Source organism: Nipponia nippon, unplaced genomic scaffold (assembly GCF_047370975.1).
Source record: "Nipponia nippon isolate SJK-2023a ecotype South Korea unplaced genomic scaffold, ASM4737097v1 scaffold_17, whole genome shotgun sequence".
Taxonomy (NCBI): Eukaryota; Metazoa; Chordata; class Aves; order Pelecaniformes; family Threskiornithidae; genus Nipponia; species Nipponia nippon.
In genome coordinates this window covers 12,923,071-12,946,724 of record NW_028262333.1, presented here as the reverse complement: position 1 = coordinate 12,946,724, position 23,654 = coordinate 12,923,071, and the positions used below count along the sequence as shown (strand labels likewise).

General features: G+C 40.0%; 1 protein-coding gene across 3 annotated transcripts in view; it reads left to right on the top strand.

The window, feature by feature from the left end:
- The window catches only part of ADAMTS2 (ADAM metallopeptidase with thrombospondin type 1 motif 2), a 195,024-nt gene that overhangs the window by 11,314 nt on the left and 160,056 nt on the right, over window positions 1-23,654 (top strand). The gene's annotated exons all lie outside the window — the stretch shown is intronic.

Here is a 23,654-nt window from a genome sequence, read left to right as displayed (position 1 = left end):
AGGTGTATTGACTATAGGTAGCTGCTGTTATTGCCCTTTAATGAAGGTGAACTATTTCTACAGGATTTTTGAAACAAGAAAACTAGAAGCAAGTAACCGGTCAACATTTAAACTGGTCTTTAAAGACATAAAAGCAAAATATCTTTCTGAGGTTTTAGGATGGCACAGTGCCACATCTTGATGTAGGCCCTGAGTCTTTAAGCCCTTATTAATGTGTTTTCTGATTTACTACCACTGTAAGAATAATGAAGTTGACATGTGGAGGAGAAGAAACTTCATGGCTAACTAGCAGGCTGGCCAGCAGCTCTTCCTGACCTCTTTTCTTTTACCCCATCACTTGCAGTGCTTACAAGAAGCAGTCCATGAAACAGCAGCAGTGACTGGATTTTATATCCACTACAGCATGTTTCTACAGGAGCCCCAAGTGTAGATCTCTCAGCCTGCTGTTGTGTCTGCTTGCCTCTGTTGCTGGGTAGTCCCTCTTTCATGCCCACCTCCTCCCTCTGTGCCTTGTGGGCTGCTGGGCAGCAGCAGCAGCTTCCAGCATGTCCGGTGGGCATGTATTAGCCACCTTAGGCAAATTCATCCAAAGGTACCTTCACACAGGGACTGCAGATTCAGTGCTACTCTTGCACAGTTTGGCCTGTAGGAGGAGTTTCTTTTTCAAGTTGTGCTTCTGAACATGTGGTTTTTGGCTTGATATAATTAATATTATACTCAGTATAGGATGGAGAAAGTCAAAATAATACAGCAAGTCCAACAGGAAAGAAAAGGCTTATTTTCTTGGGAGTAAAAATATTTCAAGAGCTAAACATAGTAATAAATCATTCAAATTTTAATACAAATAGAGTAAAATGACACAATTTAGAAGGGAAGAGGGGAAAGCAGATTTTACTCCAAAGACTTGCTAATTTTGCTGGTATTTACCCCACATGCAAAAACCAGAACCACCATCCAATACTTGCTCTAAGCAGATGCATCTTGCATGTTCGCACACTGTCAAGTGTGTGGCTCCCAAGGCTGGTACGAGGGCCAGTGTCCATGGCCATTACATCATTTGAAGGGGAGACCTGTTTGCAGGACAGAGTCTGTAGTTTGGAAGTGGAAAAAGAGTCTGCAGAAAATGCAGAGATTAACTAAGGATAGGTGGCAGCACAGGCTGTGGTTACTGTTTTAATAGTGGTTTTATTTGTTTTAAATCATGGCTTTTGGGTAAACCATGTTCATCCAACTCATATGCAGAAGAATATACTTCTTGATTCTTTAGAGTGTTAAAACTGCTAGGCTTATTTCTTTCCCCAAGCAGAGGAGCTGTGGAAGGAATGTGAGAGAAGTTGTTTGGAAAGCATTCTGCAAACCAGAATGTATTTAAAAACAGTCTTTGAGAAATAATCACTACCTGATGATGAAGACAGCTGAGCTGGGCCAAGTCTTTCACGTGCCAGCGCTCTCTCACATGACAGGAGTTATATTGGAAGCTGACAGGCTTTGAAGCTTGCAAGGCTGAAAATGTCTAGAAATTTTCATATACTTAAACAAAGTAAGTAATAGCTAGATAAAAATATGGCTTTGAAGCTTTTCAAAACACCTCGCAGTAGAACAGTGTGAACCTACCTAAGGTCACAATCTTTTACCTATTGGGAACAAAAAACCCCAAAACCCAGAAGCACAAATTTTACACCACCTGAGTTCAATACCCATAAAGAGCTTAGGGATGAAGAAGTTTTAGGGTTGAATTTGGATTGATTTCAGATTTATAGCAAAGCTTGATATCAGAGTTTCCCAATAGTTTTACGTTTCATTGTGAAAATGGCAGATCCACCATTCATCAGTAAACCAAAATATTTAATCCCCAAATAAATGCTGGAGGTGTCTGTCAATATTACATTTGTTTGCAAAGTTATGGCACATTAAGGCTGACATAAACAGTAAGTGTAAAAATGTGATTAATCAAAGGCTGATTTACCACTCTGAAAGAGCAATATGAAGCTCAGTCTGGATAAGTAATAGACAAGCAAAGAAAGACAAGACAATTTACAAGATGTTTTGAATTCATATAAACATCTCAGTAGGAAAGGGTAATGAATTTACTATGAAAATAAAGTTTTTAGTTCACTGCAGTTAAATTAAGGCCAACAATAATCATATGCATCTTATAAAATAGAATAAAAATGCTGAACCTATGAAAATATACTATAATCTTGCATTTATCTAAACAGAGAATCACACAGAAAAAATAGCTATATGTCAATTTTTATGCCATGGTCCAGCATCATTTTGCATAAAGGCCTGGGAGGTCCCATGGCAAGTGGTTGATCTTTGGGTTTGTTCCAAAGCTGTTGAAGGGACTGTGTTTAATTTCACTGACTTCATTTGGCTTTGTATGAGCACGTTGATTAGCAAAGAATTTGGGACAAAAAGCAGGCCGTGGAGTATTCCACATCATAACCTTGCCTTTCACCGTGTTCTCTGTCCCGTGGTGCGGTGGTGGTGGTGAGGGAGGTGAGTACGAGAGGCTCAAGTGCAGCTTTTCCACTGCTGTTTATACCCCGTATGCTGGATGGAACAGGACAGGACTGCATGCTTCTAAAACTGAAATAGCTCTGCTAAACCTTCTTCCCCTTCTGCCTCACACCACATCCCCACCACAAAAGAGGTGATGCATTAAGCGAGGGGAGGGATCAGGAGGAACCCTCCTCTTGTCCATGCCAGGAGGATGAGGCAATTCCAGCTGCCTTGAATTTGCAGGCTCATTCTGACAGCTCTTCTGTCTCTTTCTTCCTATGAAGATGGGGCTAGAAAGGAGAAAGATTTTCTTGCTTACTGAGGTTGCCCCTCTTTGCTTCTGCACTGCTGGAGGTGTGATGGCGGGAAGAGCTTTCTCTGCCTATCTGAGATTATTAGCTCTGACCTCAATAAAACTAGCATCACTTGCAAAAAAAACCCAAAAACATCAATCCAACCCCCCAACCAAAAAAAGCCAAAGTCATGAGAGAGAGCAACATGAGAAAAACTCTAATTGCACATCTGCTCAGCAGACTTTTGTGATAATTCAGCAACAGCTAATTGAAACTCCTGGATCGTAAATATGCTTTCAGCCAAACTGGAGTTTACTTTCTCTGATGCAATCTCCTTTCAACTCCCCATTGCCCTCTGAGATTCTGGTGGTCAGGACTCCAACAATCTGTCACTAGATGGGAAAATTAGAAGTTGGGTCTTTTCAATTATAATGAGTCAAACCTCTGCTAATCTGCATCATCGTGTCTCCGTGGATTTCTGGGAGCTCTGTCACTTTGCATTAGCCAAGGACCTGGCCTTATGTAATTAGATGTTTTCACACTCTTCTGGTGACATGCCCTCCTCCAACAGTCTGGATTGCAGGCTACCATGGTTTGCAAAGAGATATGCTCATTCCTGGGAGGCAGCAGGACACACAAGATCTGTGAATGCATATGCACTATTAACATGAGATTTTGTTAAGTAATATATTCAGGATTTGTTTACATACTTGGAAATAGCAAAATGCATTGGAAGAGACCAGGGATCCCTGCATCTTTGAAGGTTCTCCAGGTCCTTCATCATGAATGGGTAGATGGGTTAAAGACACAGCTGTGAGCACTGTTTGTTCTCACGGAAAAGTGTGAGCTTACTGAAAGCCTCATGGCTTCCTGTCTCTGAATTACCATTCTGATGTAATTTTTGTGACATTTTCATGTTATCATGCAAGCCTGTAGAAATCATGACACCACTGGCAAAACTATTGACTAAATACGATGTTAGTAATGTGAAATTCATCCATGGTGGATATACTTAGGTCTTTGAAGGGTTTAGCTGTTTCTGGCAATTTTGTGTTCTTTCGGGGTGATTGAAAGAGTTGTTTGCTTTGACTTGTGGATTTAAGAAGTGTTTGTGCCTAGGTAACATTTTTATAGTGCACTACCAGAATGAACTCCATGCAGTCTTTAACCCAAGGATATAATTTTGGAATATTGAATCACTGCTTGCAAGTCCCACAGTATGTTCTAGCTATCCCACTGTGGGAAACTGCTTTTTTTTCTCTTTTCGTTTTATATTTGTTTACATTAAGACCACTTTTCACTTAGATCTGAGACCTATCAGGTCAAATGTAATCCTCTATATATCTCTTCTATGCCACTGAGGCCGTTGCTTTGACTTAATACAATGTTGACATTTGCAAGGAGTCTACTAAATCCTTAAGTTTAAATTTTATTTTGTTGTTAGGACATCACATTCTTAACTAAAAAAGGCAGAGTCACAGGCAGAACCTCATATACAGAGGCTGCTTAGTGACCTATATGCTATTGGTGACAAATCGTGAGATGCTTTAAAGTATCCTTTGAAAGAATGATGAAGACAGACTGACCCCTCTCTCCTCTGAGGAAGTTCTCATCTTTCGTAGGCTGCTTTATGGAGGAGTTGTTAGCAATCAAAGAAGGCAACTGAACGTGGATTAGAAAGTGCTGGAACATTTTACCAAGCTGGAAACTCAGAGAAGTTTTGAAATTGCATTGAGATGCTTCCGTGGAGTTGCACTTCTGACTACTTCCAATTAGTAGAAGTGACCTTACAGCTTTGCTGTGATGCTGCAGTGTCATGAGGGAGCAGAACACAGTGACAGAGACACACATTGAGCGTCTTGTCATAAAGCTTCCATTTGGCTCAATGCTACTTTGCCAGCCTTTTGCCTAGCCTTCTAAAAAAGCACTAAACAAAGTTCTGTTAAACTTAACCTTTGGTGAACCACCTAGTGAATATTGCTGGGGGCATTCTGTCATACTGATCAGAAAAATATCCATCACCACTGGCATTGGCTATAGGAGGAGTGCCGGTTGCCTGAAGTTTGATATAGAGAGTCCTGTTGTTATTCAGTAGCTGGTCTCCGTAAGGTTCTTTAGCATCCATGCAAGTTGGCCCCGTTCGTGTTTCCCAGCCTTGTAAAGTGCTGGCAGTGGGGGCAAAGCAGAGAGACAAAAGTGGGCAGGCAGCTACCTTTGCTCCAAACCCTTCACGTATTGATTATAGCTTGAATATCACTAAGAACCTGGCTTAGTCCCTGATGAAAAGATTTTTTTTTTCTTCCTGGGCTGCTTTTTCTGCTGCATTTGGCTACAGCGTCAGAGGACAGCTACAGAGAACAATATGGTTGATTCTGGGAATAGACTTACTCTGAGAAGAGTACTGCACAGGTAATCCAATATACTATTTATAATTTTTGGTGCTTCTTGAAACATGAAAGCACTAGGCATTGCCAGAGGGCAGCACGGTGCACTGGCTAGATTAGCCCTAATACTTGTGTTTTCTAGTCTGTGTGGAGGTAGCTTTCTCCTTGTGATGATGTCCTCCCTGAAGCTGGTTCTAGGGGGTAGTCGAGCCTGTAGGTTCTCACTCCTTGCCTTCACAGAGCCAGGGACCTTGTCAGCATCGCTCCTTTGCTGAGGAATGTGGAGCAAATGGCCATCTTTGAAATTGCTGCCAAGAAGTGGTTAATGCGCTCCACCACAGTTAACAGGTTTGAATTCCACAGCTCTACAGATTGTCTGAAAGTCTGCCTCCCCACAGGCTGCTGTTGGGCAGGTGCGCAGTACCACTCTCCTTTTCATGAGCTGGCAATACTTCTTTCACTGGAGAAAAATGCACTGTAGTTCCTGTGGAGAAGCGTAGTGTTCAGAGCGGTGAGATGGCTGTCTCTGGGTGTGATTTGGGGGAGAGGAAAGGATGGGTCCGAAAAAAGGCCAAAGGAAAGAGCAGTTAGAAATGTCTGATCAGTGTCAGCAGGGCAAGATGCTGCACTGGAGTGCTGAGGTGACGAGAATAGCTTATGAGTAGCCCATGCAGCAGGAATGAGCAGAAAACACCGTATTTCTTGGCTATTCACAACAAAATCCTTGTTCAGTGAATATTCTCCTTTAACAAGTACCTCCAGAAGGGAGAATGAAGCAAGAAGCGATGTCCCCATTTCTCCTCAGTTGCTAGTCTGCAGGGCAGGGCTGGAATACTGACTCCATTTGAGAGCAAACTGAGTTTCTTGCACCTCACAAACCAGTACACATGATGGTATAAGGTGAGTCAGGCCTGCCCAGAGGCACTGGGCAGATGGGAGCAGAGAGCTGGAGCCACGTGCGCACATCACCAATGTGTCCCATGTGCTGCAGGACAGTCCCCTCCAGAGCTGCTGTGATTAATTCCATGGGAAGGGTTCACAGCTCCAGCCCAGAAGGGACTAAAGCACCTCTCATCCTCATCCTGAATTTTCTTCCCTCTCTATTAATATTCTGCCAAAGCTGTTTTCAAGGAAAGTTGTCTCTCAGTGTGCTGTGCTGCCTGGCTGGACTAGTGTGAAATAAAAAAACCCTGTCCAAACCAACAGCACAGGTTTGGTTCTTCTGTTTGGGCTTTTGGGAATTTAAAAAGTATTCTGTAGCTCTGCTGCTGAGTCAGCACTGGTGGGATGTGATTTCTGAATGTGATTTCTGTGGTCAAACTTTGCAAAAAGCTTTGATGTTTAATGTGCTGGTCAATTAAAGCATGCTGCTATGTAAGAAATGATGCAGGGGCTTTGAGCAGCTTGGTTGGTATTGCCAAAATGGGTCAAAAGTATCAGAAGAAGGTTTAATATCCCTGTTTACATAGTATCAGTTTGCTTGCTTTGTGGTTCATTAATTTCTGCGGTGACTAGGGTATAGTCTAAGAGCAGAAAGCCTCCTCTCTCTCTGTATGATAAAAATAGCTGGTGCTCTCTCCTGCTAATTTGATTGAAGTGGTTATGGAAATTCAGCTGTGTTATGTATAATACTGACTGCTCCACTGAACAGAGCCTTCTTCAGTCGAGCATTGACTGTCTTAATGGTTTGGTCTGGTTTGGATGTTGTCTGGCCAAATAGCCTTAATGGGTTAAGCACATTGGTGAGTTTTCTTCAGAGCAGCCCAACAGATAAGCTGTATTGGCACAACTGAGGTGATACCAGAGAAACAACAAGTGTCTGGGGCAGGACCTTTTAAATACAGTTGTATTGCCAAATCTGTCTTCCCACAGGGTGAACTCTCACATCCTTGCACAATGTAGGAGCCACAAAAATTGCTTCGGGAAGATATAACCTTTTGCTGTCCTAATCATGGGAAGGTTTTTCACAGAGAAGCAGTGCATACATTTAGATTCCTTCTGATGCTTTAATCAGACTGGTAAAAAAGGGCTGTCCAGCTGGTTTTATGAGATGTTCAATAATGAGATTTACTTTAAAGCGAGTAAAAACCGTAGGAAGGTTTTAAGATTGTACTTTAAAGTGTAAGTTTGGTGTATCTATTCTTTTCCTAAGGGTGTTTTATTTGATTCTGGAACTAATTCAGGAGTTGGTCCAAAGTCCATTAACATAAATGAAAAGAGTTTTATTGACTTTGATGGAATTTGGATCATGCTGCACTAATTAAATAGTAAAGTATCCATTAGCAGTGAAGAAAACAGAAGAGAGAAGAAACAAATACTGTTGTGATGAACCCTGTGAAGTTGAGTGAACTGCAGCCAAAGTCTCAATATCTTTACAGAGGAGCTTTTCCATATGTCTCTGTCTCAGTCCTTTTGAAAAAGATAGAACTGTAGAATTTTAAGACGACTAAATTTATAAAGATCCTTACATTTGTCCTGCCTGTTTACAAGTTTCCATAGACACATTTATTCAGCGAAGGTAATAATAAGAAAAAAATGGGAAGTGAGGTGTGACAGAAGAAAAAGATAGGCTTTAAACAATATTGAAGTCAGGTGCTAATAATTTACACTTACTTTACTTGAATATTCTTGTAAGGTTTTTAAGGAACACAGAGTTTCTCGATTCCAAAGAAAAGAGAAATAATTTTTCAGTGCTACTGTTGCTATAAGTAGAAGGTAAGGAGAAAAGTTCATGTACTACACATCTGGAAGGTCTACATAAAAAGAGGGTTACATTTAAAAAAAAATTTTTTTAAAAAGGCTATTGTGGAACTAGCCACACAATCAGTCATGTACAGATGGATTAAAAATACAATAATAAATGAATTTATGTGCTCTGCTGGATGGATGCAGAAATGATCTGTCATTTAAAACTCAGAAATGCTGTTTCTCGTTCTTTTGCTGTGACCCGTTTTGCCTGGGTGGCAGCAGTAGCCCTTGAATTCAGTAGCCTACAGCACTGTTGAGACACCGAGGTCAGCACTCCACCAAAAAGCATTTACAGGGGTTTGCTTGTGACAATGTGATGGTTGGAAAAAACCCCACATTTTAAGCAAGTTGGATGTGTTGGAATGCAACTGTAACCATGTAAGCTGAAGTTCTGAGGAGACTAGGTGCCCATCTGTGTTTGGATGTCAGTTTTCCTTAGGTGTCCTTGAAAATACAACCCTAAATGAGAAATTTTCTAAAAAGTTCTTTCTGGCATTGTTTGCCTGCTGATGCATTTATGGTGAAGGGTGGTGCTCTCACGCCAGTTCACAAGGTTATTTCCATTTCAGATGTTTGTCTTCAGGCTTGCTAATGTCTACTGAACATCCTCTCTCTTAAACTTAGTTAGCAAAAAAGAGTTTTTCCCCACCTTTGCTGCTCAAGTATTTATGAAGAAATACTGTCTGCAGTTTGTTTTAGATTTTTATTACAGTTATCAAGAAAAAATGTTGATGATGACACCATGATACCATGATGCCATCTTCTGTGTTTGTAAGTATATCTTGGCCTCCTATTTCCAAAAATCACGAAGGTCGCATCAGCTGCAGATTGGAGATATTTAAGTTGAATTGTAGATTTGTAGATTTGTCACGTCTGTGGTAGTCAAAAATCCAAAACAAATAAATGCCCTAGTAAAATGAAATTTCCTAGAATACTCAAAATAGGAAAGGATAGAGGAATCAGTCTCAGGCTTAACAACTCAGACTTTCTTCTCTGCTTCTAAAAATAAAGTGGCTGAAGTAGAACCCGACATCCCCCTTTTTTAAATCTCCCCTTTCCAGTGGTTACGTAATAGAAAGTTTCCAGAAAAAAATTCTTCTGGCTATATGTTTTATGTAGGAAATATTAATTGGACAGAAGTTTTTTCTTTTGATGAAATAGGTGTGTGCGAATTGTGTCTTAAAATCAGGCTTTTGATGGAGCCTGCAGACTGAAACTGTTGTTTGGGGCAGTTAAAATTGTTCTTGTGCTTGTTGAGAGGGCAGGGGAATGAAGCAGAAGAGATTGTCATTGAAGGATGCCACTGCACAGCGGTACCCCAGAAGGGCAGGCGTCAAATTGTAACAGTGACAGGTTTAAAGGGGGTTTATAAAGCAACTAAGAGCCACTTGACTGTTCAAGGATGCAATTCTGTGCATTTCTGATCAACTCTATTCCTATATTAGTTCTGTTGGCCCATGTAGGTACACAGACAGGTAAGGTTATAGAAGAGTTACAGGATTAACTCTTCAAAGAACATGACCATTCATTAAAGTGATTTCATTAATTATAAAAGGAAAATTAGATGGAGACTCCAGCACATGGGAATATAGAGATGGATTTGCTGTATATGGACTGCAAAAGAAAGTCTTTCCATATAAAATGGCTTTTTGCTCTGAGGCGAGAGAAACAATCCAAAATATAATGTAAATGCTTTCATCACATTTAGCTTCATTGTTTCTAAATTAAAATATTTCTGTCTGAGAACAAATGACAAACTAATTTTTCCCCACACAAACCCTAATTTGGCAACTGTTGGTCCAAATTTTTTTTCCTTTTTTAATGTAAAATGTTGCCTTATGTTCCAGGCAATACAGCGTGTGTTTCCGTAGCACCCTCTTCTCATGACTTGAACTTGTCAGCATCAACATATGACATTTTAAACTATAAAGCATTTACACATACTGCTACCTCTTTGGACCTGAGTGAGATTTGCCAAAAACTGCGTTCTTGCAGGTAGTTCAAGTTAGGGAAAGGTGATGGAGTCAGACATTCTTCATACCTCCTGCTTGTTTACAAAGAATATAAGAAGTCCTGTTTCACTGAACTCAAAATAAATCAAGCAACGGGATACAGATTCCTGCTCCCAGCTCAAAGGCTGGTTCACCCAACAACTAACTCAAAGTCTAGTTTTTTTCCTAGGGCTGTTTGTCTGTGGGTTCTGTGTCTGATTCTCTGCACTGTGTGTTTTTGGGCTGTCTTCCTGACTTTTCTTGGGTACACCTGCTTCTCAAGCTGTACCATGTTCAGTGGAGTTGTTCTTGACCATGGACACACATAGGCTTTGGACAGTGATGTGCACCAGATCTCCCTCTGCTGCTGAGTTGCTTTGTATTTTAAACCCAGTGAATGGTGAACCCTTTTCAGGTTAAGTGCAGTCTAATCCAACTGACAATGTATTTGCAAAACATTTATGAAATAAAAGAAGTGAGGAAGGGGGATGGAAAAGACCTAGTTGGCTAGGAGGGAATAGAAGGGACGGTATTCTAGTGAGCTGTACAGAGGAATTAGTTTGACTGGCCAGACATAATTTTAAAACTTTCTCTCACAGGTAGGAGGGAGCACTAATAGAATTCTATGAGATGTGCTTTTACTGTCTTCCCTTTTCTGTTTGTAGCATGGCTTGGTTGCTGATTTGAGCTTCTAAAATATATATTTGCAGATATGGGCAAGCTGCCAAAAATGTGACTAATAAAAAAGTGCCTATTGATCTCTTTTTAAAGCCTATGTTAACATTACTCTTTGGAAGATAGTAATTAATTCTCCCTTATCATAGTATTTATACAGACACCTTCCTGAAGGATAGCTCTATTTGTTCCAAACAGAGAGGAATACTGCTCTCCTATTTTGGCTGTCAGTGTGTATTTGTATTTATCTTTCACATGATTACATAGGAGAGAGCTGATTTACCCAGAAGAACTTCTCATGACCTTAAACCCTTTACTCCAATGGTGTATCTCCACATTAAAATAAAAACAGGTTAATGGCTTGTTTTGTCTTGATTTGTGACTTTACGGCTTGGAGCAGGAGACTCCTTTCATGGATGATGCTATGCATTCAGAAGATGTGGGTGTGGATTCTTTTCTCTGTATTTACTGAAAATACATATTGCAGTGATGTTTAACTATTAGGAATTGTGCTCAAGCACCCCACCCATACCCTGCTCCTTAGAGGGTGTCCCTGTGCCATTAGCTGGCCTGCTGGCCCACACGCACACACAGTTCCTATGTGAGCTGGAGCCCTCTGGTCCTCATTAGAGGTGGTGGTATTTTCAGGTACGGAACAAACCTTTCCCCATGAGACCTAGGAAGAGAAGTGATGGTGTAATGAACTTCGGTGATTTATCATCTAGGACTGGACGTGGACTCTGCTCCAAAAGCAGAGCAGGTACTGTTTGTGCTGAACGAGTAACAGTGCAACAAAAACGAGGTATAAAACTATCTGGCCAGATATCTGGCCGTATATTACATATCCAGCCCTATGTTTACATTCCAGGGTTGATAACTTTATCAGGAGAGAGGAGAAGTAGATGCTTGAATTTCTCCTGGACTTTCTCAATAACTAAACTGGTACAGTATGTTCTTGGGCCCGTGCTTTGATCCAGCTGGGATATAGCCAGGGGGAAAATAATTTCATACTTTTAGTTTGCTAATCAGGAAATTAGATAATTCATATAAAAAGTCTTTTTCTGGAAAAAATAAAAGCCTTCTGGTCACTTTGCAGACATCAATTTTCAGATAAAGAATTTCTATTTTGCTTCTGACCCAACCAAACATTTAATACAAATAACATAAAGCTTTGTGTTCTCTGTGTTCCTTAAATCCTGTTTTAGACAAGAGAGTGGCCTTTCCTTCCTTTCAAAAGACAGCTGGTTCTCTTGAAATTCAAGGTGTGTAAATACACACATTGCTCTCTTCTGTTAGTTTTCTGCATCTTTTGCTCACTGAAGTGTAATCCAATAAATACCACCTTCAAATCCTCTTTGGAGGACTGGGAAAGTTCTGTTTTGTTGTTGCTGAGGGAATTACTGAGTTTCAGTATTCCCTTTTTTTGCCCCTGGTTTGTAAGAAACGTTTCCTATTCTCCAGAGTTGTCCTTACATGAACTCTTCTGAAGCATTTACCCCTTCTTTGATTCGTCTCCTTATTTCATTTATGCCTCTTCTGCATGCTGAGTCCCAAACTAAATATAGCATTACCCACCACATTCACTGCTTCTGAATGAAGGAAATCAGACTGCCTCTTCCAAAGGACTGAACATGTCCCAGCATTTGTGTCTGTTATTGTGTGTCCGTTACCCTTTCTTGCTGGTACTGTTACCCTCTGAGCTGCTGATGAGCTGCAGTTCCCCAGGTTCCTTCTTCCCAACCAGCGCGGTTCCTTGCAAGGCCTCCCCACATAAAGAGGGGGTAAAGTTGGGGGTGTGGGAGAGAGAATTATTAGGTCGCGAGGGAAAGTGCTCCAAATGCAGCATATACACCTTCCTCCCTCAGAGACAGTGTTTTATCTCCCTCTTTTAAGCTTCCCCAGACTGTAGATACGAGCTGTTTGAGGAAGAGGTAGGTAAAGCATCTCTCCCTTTTCCCATATGTGGAAAATCAGTTGAAGTGGCAATGCAGTGCTGGCTCAAAAGAGGTTAGCTCAGCTGAGTTCAGCAATAAGTGACTGTAATATTACTTTACTTACATAAAATAGTGGTTGCATCAATTCTGAAATTGAGAATTGCTCAAGTATTTGGGCCAGTACAATTAAAAGCTAACAGATGAAAATGAATGTAACAATAATTTTCTTTTTATCAAGTGTCAGGTTCACATTTTTCTTCTTGTATTTGTAGTTGCCTTGGGTCACTACTACTCAGCTGGTTTTTAGAGAATGCTATCAGAATAATTTCACATTAAGAGAGACCGAGAAGGGCTTAAGAGAGCATAAAAGCTGCAATACAGCAATGTATTTGTGTGCATCCTTTATTTTAATCCTCTGCGTAGTTACCTTACCAAGTACATATTGCTCTTTTCTTTGGAAAAAAAATAATCTTTTTGGTTTCTGGATTAAGATTTATGGAAGCTACTGGAAAAGAGAGGTTTCCTGGAGTAGTCTGTGTATATCATTACATTTCACTATACTTGTAACATTATATTGTATTTTCAAGATAATCCAAGTACCACCTTTTGCAAAAGACAGTTGAACCTTTTTGTGGAACTCACAGAAACTGAACATAAAATATTGATTAAATGAAATTTGGGCTGAATAGTTTTGATTATTGTACATTCAAAATCCCTAAAATACTTAAAAAATGGAGTAAATAATTGGCAAATGATGTTAATGCACCTCTAGAGCATATGGGAAAAATGGGTAAAATAAGTAAATCTTTCTTAGTTTCAGTACTTACAGGGAGCATAATATAATTAAGAAAGGAAAATGTAAAACATGTGATAGCAGATGCCAGACTAACCACAGTGCTCAAGCTCTCATGAGGAGCCCCCTTTTCAAGCTGTACGCGGCTTTGGCCAAAGCATTCTTTTTGGACTGAGAGTTTTTCATTCCTGGTCTTAGGCCAAAGGTAAACTCTCCTCTGTGTGGAAACTTTCGACAAAACCGATTCAATCATTTTTTGAATTCTCCCTCTCATCAGTGCTCCTGCCACCTCTGTGCAAATGGTACAACAACTGAGAGAGGTGTGGTGAACATTAGCTTCTTCTGTATTGTTCATAGTCATCAGCTGAAGTTAGTTCAGTAGTTTAAATTGTCAGCAATGAATGTTTTTGCAGATGTTCATAAAAATATTGCTATGGTCCTTTGGCTTTTATTTTTGATATCACCGGGAATGTTTATGACACTGATGACTGATCTCTTGTACGACACAAACTGCATGTAGTTGTGCCTGTAGCCAGCCTAATAAAGTGTCTGAGACCCAAAACAACCTTCTCAGAAAAATAAGATTTTGAAACATCCGCTGATACCAAAGGCTATGGTGCATTTTCTGAACTACTCCATATATACCTACCCTCTCCATAATCCAGTCCAAAATGCAAATTTTAGTAGAGTTATGTAGGGAACTAAAAAAGATACATGGCACCTAGTGAAACTTCCACATGCACCTGAGCTATGGTCTTAACCTGCTTGACCTCCCATGAGTTTAAAGTATCTAACTCACTGGGGCTGGGGGGCTTTGCATATTCTACTAACTGCCTCTTTGATATGTAAATACCTTTGGATATGTAATCCCACACAACTGAGTTTCTGAACTGTGAGCTGTTGGCTTTTGTTGGATCTACTTTGTAGACTCCTCAGGAAGTGAAGATGTGCTGGACTTCACTGTCCTCTTCTGAATTTGGTTCCAACCCCTTTCAAAATGCTTTGGAGTTGTTTTAATGCTTTTTAAAAGAATGATTTATGTTTCCCACGTGCAATAGCAGTGATGAGCATCCCTGTTCTAGCCAAGAAGGAGAAGTGGAGCCAAGGACTTTGAAGAGGCCAGAACTCTTGCATGAGGCAACGTGAACAGGTCAGGCAATTGAAGAGGAGCTAAAGTGCATTTCTAGTGCTGTTTGAAGGTAATTTTCAGTTTCGTTAGGACTGACTTGATTGAAACACATTCACTTGTGAACTTCCTTGAGGTTGGATGTTTCAGAGCTGTTTTCAGTTGCTCTTTTATTTGGGTGACTTGATACCTTGGTGTTGTCTTTCCCCTGCTTGCTTCTCCAAGATCTTCCTTTGAGCTTCAAAATGATCCTGTATCATCAAAAGAAATCCCTTTTGCAGTTTACCTTTTGGCCTTTACCTTTCTTTTGGCTTTTCTTGGCAAGATGCTGGCTTTACACACCTGGATTTTTCTAACCAGGCAAGAATGGTGGGTACAGAATGGATCAGTTTGGGATCCTGGTAGGCTTAAGTGTGTATGAAGCTGAATCTAAATAGTCAATTGCTTGCTGTGGCTTATTTAATTTCACTCAGTTTTTTCTCTCCTGATGATTTATATGGTATTCATACTATGTTTTGCCTAATGGACTTAAGTTAACTAACTTTTCCAAAAGGAAATATGCCAAACTATACGGTTTCAAATGAAGACTGTAGTCACACTGGCATTTTTGCCTCATCTTGATTACAACATTTAGTAGTGGAAAAACTGCTGATAAAACTACATGATAAAACGCTACCAGACTTCTAAGGAAGACAAAAGCTAAATGGAGCTGGCGGGAGACAAATCTGGCCACTAAAGCAGTTATATATCTCATGGCAAGTCTCTGCTGTAGTCTAGGTTTCCATTCATTGAATGGGTAATAGCAGATAAAGAATGATCTCTTCTTTAATGTAATAATGTGGGCATTCATATTTTTTTGAGAATTCAGACTCAAGCTCTGAAGAAACAAAGGCTTTATTTCAATTTGGCTGGGTATTTTGGAGATTTTAATTAAAAAAAAAAGGAGAGCCTTTTAATCTAAAGAAATAAATGCTGTGTTTCTACTTGAATACAGAGAGACAAATTTATTGTTTCTTTTTCTTTGTTTGTTTAGTTTTGGATTGTTTTTGTGGGTTTTTTTTTTTTTTTTAAGTGCTTGTCTGCTGAAGGCTGTCATTGGCTCTGGAGAAGGCCTTTTACTTGTGTTTCCCAGTCATGGATGTCTGCACTTATCTCATTCTTGGCATCCTCCCATTTCAAGACGTGGCAGTAAAGTATTCTGAGGCTGTGCCAGAGAGCAGATTGTTGTAGGAAAAAAAGTGTTTCTTATATGTTATGCTGAACTCTTAAGCTTCTAAGGAATTGGGCTAACCCATTTTCTCTATAACATTAAAGAAGAAGGTAGTTACCACCCAAATAACAAGTTGCTTATCAGTGCCTCTGAGTACAGCACACATATTTGGGTGATGGATAACTTTGGTCTGTTAAAGAATAACTTTACCTGTCCCATTCGCAGAACCTGGCTCGGTTGTGTTGGAAGGGCTCGCTGTGGGATGCAGGGAGGTGTCTGACATCACCCATGTGCGGTCTGGTCTGCTTGGACTCTGAGACAGTTGCTGGTGTGAGAAAGGTGGTCACCTTGTAAGAAACCCTGTGCAAGTCAGATTTGCTTTTTTTTTTTAAATTTGATATTTTTGTTTTTTGAAAGCTATATTTATGAGGTGGAAGTGAAAATGAATGAGGGGTAAATGAGGAGGAAAAGCTGCTGATTCTAAAGTATAGATCAGCCTTCCTTACCAGCAGGGTTTTGCAGAAAAAGAATCCTCTGCTAGTTTTCTGTGGGATGGATTAAGGCATTAATTAATGACTTTGGAAGTAACTCTTTTCTAATGTAGTTCCTGTAGCTGAGAATGTGGAGTGCAGTTACAGAAAGAGAGGGCAAAGGGAGAAACTTCTCAAGCTAAACCTCCTATGTGTTGATTCATAAATCCACATGTATTAATCTGTGGGAATCTACTTGGGAAATGGAGGGGACTAAACCATATTTCGTTAAAGTGTTAAATCTGGGTTGGAACAGGAGAAAGTGGTGGAAAGTCTGTAGCTGGCCAAAGGAGATTGCTTTGCTTCAGTGTCACGTGGACTAACAGCAGAGCTGGGTGTAATGCTGCAAGAGGACAAAGTGGGACCATCTACTTAGAATTAAAGCAAGAGATGAAGGGAGAACAGTATTTTTAATCGTGTTTCATCTGAGGCGTATGTTCATTGTCTCAAGACAGATTTTGAGATTTTGTCCATATTTGAACTGGAACAAGAAAACAGTTTTTCTCAAGCTTTGGATCTGACTTGCATCCAAAGCAGATTTGGATGGGCGCCCCACCTGAATTGTTAAGGACTTGGAAGAAATGTTTTAGTCTTGGCCTATTTCTGGTTAAAATACATTCTTCTGCAGTGGAGCAAAAGTATTTTTTTAAAAAACCTTGAAACAGACAGGAGGAGGTTATAATCTCAAGAGATGAGATTAAGATTTTGAACACTTTTTAAGCTCACCTGCCTTTGGTAGGCAGATTTCTAAGACTTGACTTTTGGGCAGGTTTATTTAAACTCACAGTAGTATGCGGTATTGAGAAAACTGCACCATCAATGCAGGGTAACATGAGTATGAACACAGCGTTTGCCTGGTTTACTTGAAAAATCTGACAGTGCACCCACTACACAAAATGGTTCTCCCTCTGATTATGTGTTTCCTGTTCTGTTAATTAGGATGTCTCTGCTCTTCCATATCTCATTTCTTGAAGTAATTTCTTAATGAGTCAGTTGAAGTTTTTTCAGGCATGGGAAAGGATGGGAAATTTGGTGAACTGGCTAACGTTTTCCTCTGATATCTGTTTTGATATCAATTATGATTCAGCTTCCAATTAAGCAGGTCAGGGTGCGTTAGCAAGTCTCCAGTTCATGGCTAAATACTACATAGAGAGATGGCACAAGGCTAAATTCAAGATTATCCAAAGTAATTAAGACAGAAAATTACTTAGTTTGCCTTGCTGGAAATAGTCTGACTTATTGCTGAAATTATGCCAGCCTTAGTTCAGTCCTGTCTGTAGTTCCAGGAAGAAGAAAGCCTTTTACAGCAGACTGTAGTCTTTAATAAGGTTGCATTATGCAAGTGTGTAAACTACGATGAGGAAAGACTGGAGCAGAACCCCCTGAAATAGTATGGACTTAAAATGCAAAAGAGACGAGCTTGCAACTAAAAGGCCAAAATTACAAATGATCTGTTGGACAAGATGCTCTGATATTAAAAAATGGTGGATAAGAATATGATTTGGGGGAAGAAAAAGAGCTGTGTCCTATACTATTGAGTTTACTTACATTGAGTTATTCATGTCCATGCTTTGTACCTTCATTTCTAGATATTTCTAGTAGCATCATAGGCAACATTCATCTTTGTCATATTGACTTGCCAGGACAAGTGAAAACGGTATCTGCTAAGCTTTATTAGACTATCTTAATTTGGCCAGGCTGTGTAGGATGTGCTTGGAATGTAGCAATTTGTACATTAAGGAAAAAGATCGTTTTTTCAAATCAAGTTATGAAATTTGGCAGCATTTCTTAACACAAAATGTATGCTGAGTTGGATCTAAAACAAAAACATTAATTTTAATTTGAAAAAATTGCTTTGCATTTATCAGAGGTGCTTCATACATCTGGTCATCATCACAAATTATCAGAAAAAAAAAATCTGAAAAGCAAAAGTTATACTGTAAAGTTCCAGAGTCTCCACTGTCTTTTTTTCTTATTTTTGTGATGACTAGAATTCTGCAGGATCAATCATATGCGTTAGTATTACTCTTAATAATAGTATTTATCTTTGGCTCAAGTTCTCCCAGAGTGATAGAGCTCTTCCCCCTCCTCCCATATGAAAAATGAATTTTATATCTATCTATCTGAAAGGTTGCTCCATGCAGAGTTCCTGTTCTTCCCTCTCACTGTACTGCAGCTCTTCAGACCTTGATCACTGATGCCAAGTGAGGCTTTCCACAGTTGTCTCCAGGCTTTGGAGCAGATCCAAAAACAAAGACAGTGAATTTCTTAACTACTTATATAGAGGTTTCATATGTATGATACGTCTTTTTTTTGTGCATTTTTGAAAGCTGCCTTTTAAAACCATGGCCAAACATGTCCAATTATATTGCCTTAAAAGCTAAGGCCCTATTATGCCCATAGTAAATTACTGGATGCTGTTCTACCAGATCTGCATGCACCAATTTCTCCTTTTTTGGAGCCTGTCTTCCTGCACATCTGACAAAAATCTCTGGGCTCCAGACATCACTTAGCACTTTGAAATCGAAGCATCTTTCATTACAATTGGTATTTCTGACCTTTAAGACCAAAATTCTGAACGTGCCCCCTTGTTGGCAGTGGGGTTTATGCTGTGCTCTAGGCAGTAATTTGCTGAACCACTCTTGTGTCTTCCAAAAGCCATTTTCCTTTTGTAATTAAAAAAGCCTTCAAATGAGAGAGCTGCAAGGAAAGTATAGTATACAGTAGACTCCTAAGGCTTTTGGCTTTTTTCTGAATTAGGGAAAGGTTTTGGAAAAACTTTGATTTCTAAGGCTTAAACAACAGCAATAAGAAGTGAGATAAAATTTATGAAAAATTTATATAACTCATGAGAGCCATGTACTAAACAAGGCGTTACCCTTAATAAAGGAAACAGTTCCTATAGATAGCACAACCTGATGCTCTGTGTAAGGTCCTTGTTGCGTGTCACCGCATTGCTTAATTTTCTTGTTCTTAAATGACGATGGGATAGAGCTTTCTGTGATATCCTGTTGGTCCTAATTAGCAGTTATAGTCATGCATAGCATGCTGATAATGGGTTTTGCTTGGTGTATGCTTTGCTGCATGAGATAGGGTGGCGTTATTTTACTCAAGGATAAAGTATCTAAGGTATCCTGAACCCCTTCTTTAATTGTCTTTGAATTAGAAGTGCTGCTTCAGATCAGGGCTGTAATCTCCTCAGGCTGATGATACAGGTAGCTGCAGTCAATGTAATGGCTAATCCAGCTCCACAATTTCAACAGAATGAAAGCAAGTTGGGTGTTCAAGCAGCTTTTAAAATTAGGTCATTTTTAAGTGCTCAAGTAGGGATTTGAAGAGCCAAACTTACACATACACAGTTGAGTGTTCCAGTTTTAGTTTAACTAGGGGTGATGGTGTTTGTTTGTTTTGTTTTCCTCACAAGATGTGAAAGGATTTTAAACCATTGCTGCTTTTGTGAAGAGAGGAGTAAGGGATGCTCAGGACACTGGCATGCAGGCAGAAAGGAGAGGTGAGCAGGGATGTGTACAAGGAATATAATGTTCAGGGTAAAAGTCTTTATCCTTTTCTCTAAGGATGAGCCCTTCTGGACTTAAAAGGCTTCTTTTTGTTTCTTAAGGCAAACCTTTGCTCAGATGGCAATGGTATATTTCTTGTGCTAATCTAAATCTTCTATGTCTTCCCCTGTGAGGTCTCTTTGCCATCGAATTTTTATGGCCCCCTAAGTAAAAGGGGAAATTAAAAAGCATCTATTTTTTTACTCTGGTCCTGTCATCTGGAATAAATGTCCCAATATATCCCAAGCCCTGCTTAAACTAAGAAAGTTCAGTTAACTCATGGTAAATGAACCAGGGTCATCGTTCATTAGTCTCCATAGCTGGACAAAGCTTTCTGCTCTACCTTTTTTTTCCTCTTACTTTGATATTTAAATGCTCTTACTTGGTCAGGATGGGTGTGTTTACTCTGTCCCCTGAGGCCTCTCATGAAAATGAGATGTTGCATCTTAGAATATCCTGTTAAGCAAAACTGCCTGAATAAAATACAGATCCATGTTTTATGACAATAACTGACTGTGCAGCAGTGGGGAACATGGGTCCCTCAGGACTCGCATGCTCCTTTACCTTCTCCTTTGATCAAGATGAAACAGATGAAAACTTCCTTTTACTTTTAATTACCCTTCCCTTGCTCTGCTGCAGTTTGAAAGGAGATTTCAGAAAGGCTTTGAATAAACAATATTAAAAAGACCACAGTGAGGCACTGCCAAATCCATGTGTCCCTCCCATTGCCTGGGGCTGCGGGGAGCATCTGTACTACTAGCAAAAGGAGCAGGAGAGCCCCAGCTCCGCAACCTGCATGGGAGGCACTAGCAACAGAGCATCGCTGGAGATCAGTGCTGGAATTTCTTCTCCTCTTGGTGTATTTTGCTGTTTGGCTCCCAGAGGCAAGGTCTGCCTCTTCTGTGACGATGACGCCTCCTGCTGTAAAAGCCATAGAGCAGATGAGAGCCATTTGCTCCTGAAATGTATTTACATACCCTGCAGATATGTATATAAAAAATGGAACACCCAGGAGTGTGGGAGGAGCACGGGAACTGAAAGCCTGTTATGTTAAAACTAATTTATGGCTAGGGCAGAGAGTTGTGGTAGGAGGCTTAGGCAGTGGGCTTGCTGCCCCAACTAATGCATTTGTGCCTAGAGCTGTTTTGATATATTCTGTTGCTTCCATCATGACTATAAATGCACCGTGTCTTTCTTCACTGCTCCCAGCCTACAGTTTAAGAGAAAGTCTGCCTGAAACTTAGGAGAAGATGATGAAAGAGGGAGGGATTCTTCTCTCTCCAGTTATCCATTTGTTTCTTGGCTTTATGCGTGAGTTTCTTTTTTTCCTTTCCTGTTGCACTGAGATTTGCAGGCAGTTTCTCATCCCACTTCCTCCTCCTTTGATCCTCCTCCAAAAGCAAAAAAAAAACCCCAAGAGCCATGCTTTTTTAATGCTTATTTGTAATCCAATTGTAAGAACTTAATCTATCCATAAGAATCACAAAGATTTCACAACCTCCAGCATTACCTATTTTGTTGTAACTGCTAAGGCTTTCATCTCAAGATATTTTCCTTTGCTTCTGAATTTTGAAGTAACTGCTGTTATGGCCAAATACTGCATATCACAATGCTGACATTCAGTCCGTGCAGATTACTCGCACTGCACAGAATGTACTATTGTGTTGGGTGTCATCTTCCAGCGTGACACATGGAGCTCGAATTTGCTCTGTGGAAAGGAAGTTTCCTTGTAAACTAGAAGAACTTCTGAAATTGGATTAGCCAAAGCTGAAGCTGGCCCTTGCTTTTATAGGAAAGCAGCTGAAGGACAGTGTTTACCACTTTCTCAAAATTTAAACTTCTCTGCGTAGCTCAGCTTACTGTGATGGAACTTCACTGAAAACTACTGATGTTAGGAAAGGCTTGTGAATGGGTTGGAAGTGGCACCTGGAGTAACGATAGGCTGCATATATATCCATCTTGGGTTTGGTTCTTTTTATTAAACTGTACCTACAAAGTTAAGTTCTATTTTGTATGCTTACACTTTTCCACTGCAATAGACTACCTGTTTTATCGGTCTGCTTTGAACAAGGTAAATGGGGATAAAGTTAAAATAGTAAGAACATTAGTCAGATTATATTCTTATTAATGTTTCCAAAAAATTATTTCTTTCCCCTTTATGCCCCATAGGGAACTGATGCTAAATGTCCTATACAAAGAGCTTCAATTAAATGATTTTTTTTAATTAATACAGGCAGTAACTCTGCTGTGGTCAGTGAAATCGTTACATGAATATGAAGAGCCTAATGGCCCATTTTACGATCTCATGTCTGTTTAGGAAGCATGGGGAGCTGGAGGATAGAGTTCTGTCTAGTAGACGTGAAGCCACAAGTCATTATGAGCTTCCTGCTCATTCAGAAACTACAGTAACTGAAACCCACTGTTTCCAGCGCTGCATTGGTTTTGCAGACTCTGTGCATTGCAAGAGTCTGACAGAAAGAGAAGATTAAATAAAAGTGGCATCTGTTCTCCTTACAGGTAACTCATTGTTGTGAAAATAGCAAAGAATAAATATCCAAAGGCAAAGGAAGTGTTGACAAACATCACGGAAAGCTGCAGAGAATGAAAATGAACATGCAGTGATAATTACTGGCTGGTGTCCTTTCAAACCAAGAGATTTACTTCTTAATTAGGAGGCTGCCTCTTGGGCTGGGGATAATTAGCAAATTTAAGTGCAAAAGAAGGGGGAGATAAGAATCTTTTGTAGTTCATTTGTTCAGTATTAGAGCTTTTGGAAAACAGCTGAAAAATATAATAAATTTTTGCAAAGCATTTAGTAAGTAATTTTTCTGATCAGCTTCTTTTTTGCAGCTAGTTTACCAGTATGTATATGCTCTTTTAACAGCAGTCAAAGCTATTGGTAGAGCTCCTGAAGGGTTATCACCCTGATTTGTGACTTTAAATGGATTGCTAACCTCTCAGCGCAACACTTGAGTAGCGTGGAGCAGGCTAGAGGAATTTCCTTAGTCTCCGAAGGTATAAATGTTGACATTGGACCTGATTTTAGGAAGTGTAAAGCACTCTGAAATCCCATGGATGTTAATGGAAAAAATATGGAACAAAATTTCTTCTGTTCCTGCACACAGTCTCCCTCTGCTAGAGTCGTGTGGAGCTGATTGGAAAAGGGACTGGAAGGCAGAGGGGAGTATGTTTGTTCTCCAGTATTCTCAAATTAAGCAAGATGCCTTTTCAGGTGGCACTGTGACACGGTTCTCTTGCCTGATATCAAGGTAAAAATGTGATGAAAACCATTGATCTTAAAATCCACTTGGATAAGATGGAAGTGACACTGAGGAATGAGAGTGTTTTGTGTGGTCAGCAGGTAGGAGGTATGAGGAGAATTAAAAACTCTGGAAGTTGTTGCCCTTTTTTTTTGGGTTATGCAGCTAACTTTACAGAGTGGTTTGAAACTGTTATGGTTTCATTCATCAGTACTAGAGATGACATAGGAAAAAAGAAACAACGTTGCTGGCTGTTAAAAACACAGGAAAAGATGTCTTCTCTTAGGCTGATTTAACTCTCTTGAGACCAGGAGGGATGCCACTAGTATGACTGATGAGATTTGGTTCTAGTAAGCAGATTAATGGCAGAGTGTGACTTTGAACCGGTCATACGATTTTAGAAGTGCAGTTGTGTGTATGGTTGGTCGTCTTGGCTTTTGTAGCCAGCACAGGCTTTCCAGATAATTCTCAGCTGCATTTGCAATATGCAGGGTTTGGTTTGACTAGTGAGGGTGATCTTGTTGGCCATGCCTCCATGAAGAGAGAGATCTGCTTGGTCATATGTGAACTCCAGATCAAATCCATGTGTGCCCTATTAGAGTACATGTCAAGGTATGCTTTCTATCAGCTACAAGACTGAGTGGAGTG